Source organism: Helianthus annuus, chromosome 2 (assembly GCF_002127325.2).
Source record: "Helianthus annuus cultivar XRQ/B chromosome 2, HanXRQr2.0-SUNRISE, whole genome shotgun sequence".
NCBI lineage: Eukaryota > Viridiplantae > Streptophyta > Magnoliopsida > Asterales > Asteraceae > Helianthus > Helianthus annuus.
In genome coordinates this window covers 26,016,940-26,022,939 of record NC_035434.2, presented here as the reverse complement: position 1 = coordinate 26,022,939, position 6,000 = coordinate 26,016,940, and positions in this window count along the sequence as shown.

The window sequence follows — 6,000 nt, the reverse complement described above, 5'->3', positions numbered from 1 at the left end:
ACGCGACCTCTAGAGTCAAAAGTGACGACAAGTCTACTGTGAATAGTCGAGTTGCCTTGGATAGTCGATGTCTAGTAGCCGCAGACAATCTATCTCTCGATTTTATGTGTTTCTATTCTGAGAACCGTAATTGTGTACTCTGATGACTCGTTGATTTTATGTGTTATGTGTGCTTTCTTGTTTTACGCTTATGTTTTGGGATATTATTCGATTTTTCTATCGACACACACGACTCGCAATTGCTGTTCTATCTCAATTCGACATCCAGTTATCGCAACTCTAAAACGACATCATACTATACTGCACTGTACGACTAAGTTAGGCTATACTATACGATGCTATTCGATACGATATTCGAACGACACGCGAACTTTGAAGGATAGGTTTCTGTTTTCTGACTACCTCAATGACTAAATGCCTAGGTAATTTACGTGTGTCTGTGTTTTTGTGCTTCTGTGCTTCTAAGTTCTATGTGCTTCTGTGCTTACGTGTATATGTGGTTATGTGCTTACGTGCTTATGTGGTACGTATTTCGACGTGATTCTAAGCATCCTGATCGAACAAGCCAGCCGATCGGCTAGCACCTTGCCAGCCGATCGAGCAGCCCACTCGATCGGAGCTCCCAGCCGATCGGCTGCCACTTTCCTCTTTTGGAAGCCTATAAATAGGGCTGTCATTGTCATACTTTCCACTTTTGGAAAGCTCTGACCGAACCAGCTATCTTCTTCACCTTTTCTCAGATTTCTCTCAATCCCGGTAAGTTTTCACTCTAAATCTTGTACGTTTTTTATCATTACTTGATTCTACACCTTTCTATCTTTCAAAACTTGGATTCTAACCGTGAAATCACCAAGATCTAAGTGTTCTTGGGTGATGTCATCATGATGTTCTTGAAGAACATCAAACTTTGACATCATTCAACCATGAATAGCTTAGATCCAACCGATTTCCACATAAACAAGTTAAGGTCTATCATAGATCTAAACATTTTCATGGTGTGAGGGATTGAAAGAAGGGTTTCCAACTTTCTTTCAACTCTTTTACACTCAATGCCTCCCATCAATAGAAACGGAGCTTGAACCGGCTAACTAATCATTCAAATAGTTACGAGGTTCAAGATTTGGGTTCTATGAACAAGGTTCACCGATTTCGGGTTCAACTCCAAACCGACATTCCGAACCGTTCACCGGCCGAATTTGGGTGATTCCTGTTCGAGCCAAGGGAACAGGTAGGAACGAAGATTAGCATAGTTCAACACGTTGTCAAGATACCTTGAAAGAATGACAAATAAACAAACAGCCAAGTGATTAGACGAAAGGCCGACCAGGTCAGAAATGCTGGCCGAACGGCTAGGCTGTTCGAACAGCCCAGCCGATCGGACATGCCAGTCGATCGACCGGGCCAGCCGATCGGCTAGCACATGGTCCCACACTTTCAAAATCTTATGAGGTATAGTATTGACGAAGTAGTGTTCGATCGAACATGTCACTCGATTGGTAAACATTACTGTTCGGATCATGAGATACTATGCTTCAACACTTAATCGTTTTCACAACTCGTTCGTAGTAGGGAATGCCAGCCGATCGAACAGACCGTTCGATCGAGTGACATTCAGTTGAGGACCACTTCTGAAATTCCTAGCCGATCGAGTGAGCTAGCCGATCGAATGAGCTAGCCGATCGAGCGAACCGCTCGATCGATCGACTTGAAAGGTAGGAACACTTCAGTGTTCTCAAATGCTGCAACGAAAACTTCAAAAGTTCAAATCCTCAAACACAAACACACCAGAGGAAGAAACAATCCACTCGAATGGTCCAGCCGATCGAGCCAACCGGCCGATCGAACGGGACTGTCCAATTGGATATACCAGCCGATCGAACAGGCCGTCCGATCGAACCTGGCGTTCGATCGACCAGCCTATTCGATCCATTCCCACTTGTTTACTTTCCACATTACTCATTGTTGTGCTATCGAACTATTCAGGCTAACCCTACTCCCAGCGCTCCCTTCAATCCATAATCAATCATTGTGAGTATACTCGAACCCTTTTTGCTTTAGCACTTTTGGGTGTTACATACGTTACTTATCAAAATCACATTGAACACACTATACAAACTATTTGAACGCTAACCGATTGCATGTATTACATGAATAAATGTATGCTTGTTATTATGTTTACACGTGGAAAGTTGTCTACCTGCCTTAGCAACGTAGTACTATAGTTTGGACTCAGCGCCCGTTCACATGGGGGTTGTTAAGGACAATCAACTTGCATGATTTACGGTGGTGATCATGTATTGCGAACTGTCTCGGACAGTCGACCCGCAGTCACTGGTATTGATAGGTCCATGTCGATAATTTACATGCATCATTGCTATCTGTGTACGTGCTGGTTATGCGTAAAATATTCGAACTCTATATGCAATTATCAAACTTGTATGCTCACCTTTACATTATATGTATTGACTTTATTTGAACGTATGTGACAGGTGCTTAAGTTGCTAGGATGCTTAGGTGCATGGTGACGAAATCAAGGCTAGGGAGTCTAGAAACAATGAACACTTGTCTGTAATAATTAAATCTGATTTGTCGGAACGGAATTACTTGTCTTGTTGCTTTCTGTGATAACTTGTTATTTATTTGGGACACGGTATGGGACGTGTCATTTAAACTAAATTTATATAATAGTTGTCGTGGAAACTTCTGGACAATCTGTTTCGCTCAGTGCCGCGCCCCGATGATTCCGCCATCGGTTGGGGTGTGACACCTTCGTCCTGTTTGAATGTCATGATACGGTTCTTAAGCTTAGCTGTCTTTTCCGGCGGGAAATATTTTTGCATAAAAAGATCGGCCATCTCGTTCCAAGTCGTGATGGAACCTGCTGGAAGTGACAAAAGCCAAGATCGGGCTTTGTCTCGCAAAGAAAATGGAAAGAGCCGCAAACGGATTGCGTCTTCAGAAACATCTCTAATTTTGAAAGTCGAGCACACTTCGAGAAATGATGCGATGTGCCGACCTGGATCTTCGTGATCCTTCCCATCAACCTGCACAGAATTTTGCAACATGTTAATAATACTATATTTAATTTCAAAACTCGGTGCTACTATAGTAGGTCGGGCAATGCTCGGTAGTAAGCCCTCTCCTCCTGGACGGCCGGTCTCATTCAGAGGCTGGTCGTCTTCTGCCATAATGCTTCCTGTGTCGTCCTCTGAACTCTCGCTATCAGAAAGTATCATTGGTTCGTCGATTGCGGCCGCAATCCTTTGTGCAACAACAAGTGATCTCTCGCGAAGCCGCCTACTTCTTCTTAAGTTATTTTCTGGTTCGTTGGCTAGCTCAGCGTTAGCGGGTGCAGGGGGCGTGGACATTAGCCTGCACATAAAAAGGAACGCATTATACAGAAAAAAAACATAATATATATGTATGAAATAAATAAAAATGACAATACTAATATCTAATATACATAATATATACAGATTATTATTGAACAAATTTGTAGGATCGTTGTTGAACCCAAATGAGTCAATCAGAAGAGTTGTTTATCCGATTCAAAGGCGGAATCAATGAAACGGACGCTCAGACTAATTATAATAGCTCTTGTATTGATATAACAATGTTTACAACTTGAGAGCAATTCGGCAGAACTTCGTTACAAATTCTAGAACCGTTACCGAATGAGCTAAACATGCACCTATATATAGTGGAAGAGGTTTCGCTTATATGGACATGTCCATATGAGCGAAACTACTCACTTATGGTTTCGATTTTATGGACAATGTCCATATAAGCGAAACCTCTCTTATGGTTTCGCTTTTATGGACAATGTCCATATAAGCGGAACCTCTTTCTTATCCACCTAATTTCGTTTCTCGAACCTCGTGCACCGGTTATTCTAACCTATCCTATTCTATTACATGATGCAAGATGAAGTCAATAGACGTAATGCACTAACAGACTCCTCCTCGGATATTGACGAAGTCTTCAGTGACTAATCTCTGTTATGACACCTCTTCAGTCTTGATCATTCTACCATCTTGATCAAATTGTAACATTGTAAGCATCCATCACTTTTTCTCTATAATCAGCTTCTCTCTTTGACTTTTACATCCGAATCTCATCACATAACTTTATCATCAACAGCTTTATCATCAGCATCTTCATCATCAGCAGCTTCATCATCAGCAGGTTCCCTCTCTCGTCAAGCTTCCGTGCTTTTAGGGATCGACACCTCTCTTTTCAGCTACAAGCTCCTCCTAACTTCCAGCTTGTCTTCAGACTCCCCCTCAGATTTTGCTCTCGGGATTGTAGTCTGGTACCTTAACCTGCAATCACTCATACACTTAATAAGCAACAATCATCTTAAATTTTCAGATATTGTAATCTGACAATTCAAATCATATAAACACTCCCCCTATCATCATGCTACTGCATATTCAACAATCAGGATCATGAACTGACATTTTAACAGTATTAGCATCCAGAATCCCCCACAAATAATCATCCAAGTCCAAACTAATGACCTTGGAGATATAACAAACTGTTTTCGAATTTTTGATCTTTAAAATCAAGTTTCAAATTAATGAACTTGTTTTATTTTCAGAAACACAATCAGCTTACTTAAATTTTGAAACTCAGCATTTCAGACATCGGTTGTCGAAAATAAAGCAGAAATCAAAATCTTTTTGAATTTTCTGAAAAATTTAAAACAGTAAAGAAATATATACAAACATATTTACAAATAATATTTTTGTTTGAGAATGCGACAGAGGATCATATCAGTTTTTGACAAATTACAAGTACCGTTGAGCTTAATTTCACTTCAAGAATTAAAAAATTCACTTAGATTGCCGATATACTGATCCACTTAAATTTTCATACAAATTTCAACTGATTCAGGATACGATTTAGATGTTTTAAGACCTTAAACTTATTCATGTGTCCCACCTCTTGAATATACTCCCGTATCCAGAATCCCAAATATTCAGTCTTACAGGTGAGTATACCACAAATGATATCTGTAAGGGGTTAAATGCGAGGGCCGTGAGAGCTCAGGTCGATACTTCCGTATACGCAGAGAGATGACGGCTTCGACTTTTCGGTGTGTCCCCTTTAGAGGATCTTTTAGTTACAACAGCACACGATTAGCATTTTGCAATGTTTCATCGTTTTTTATGCTGAGGGTGGTGCTATATTTCAAGCAATGCGAGAAAGTATTATTCGGGGACTAGGTCAGAACTTCTATTCAGCAGAAGTCCCGGAATAATACCCCAGATATCACTGAGTATAAAGACCTAGTATCTCAGAATATGGGACCTTTCAAACGTGATTTCAGGGGTTACCTATATATCCAAGTAGTGTTCCCCACGAAATAAGCAAGTGTTTGAATTTAGGTTTATATCCCGAAAAAGTTTACGAAATGTATAAAAACCTATCGACATAACATCAGTGAGACTGTTTAACACTTGTTTAATCATTACAATTCTTTAGCATACTGTAACTGTCTACTGATGTACTATCATTTCCTCTTTTTACGCGAAAACTCAATCTTTTGAATTTTTATCATGTTTTTGTATTTTTCAAATTTTCTAATGTTTTTGTATTTTTCTAATGACAATTTTTCTCCCCATAAAATGCAAAATCATTAAAAATTTGACAACACGATACTAATAGCTTTGTCTAGCCATCCATTTTCAGCATCTTGTGAACTGAATTACACTAAAAGTAGTAATTACCCTCATGATTTACAACAAATTGATTTTTACAATTTGAAAACCGTTTTTCAATGTGGTGAAAGTAATCATGTTTGTTCAGCCGTGAGGGTTTCGGCGTATACAATCTATACTTCCCCTTACAACAAACTATTTTCCCATTATGATTTCAAAACACTTAAGTTTGTTTTAGTCAAAATGGTTTTTCCAGAAACATGGTTTGCTTACCAACCACTCGTAGATTAGGGGTTCACATCATCATCTTGTTTACTTTTAATCATTTTGAAAGATT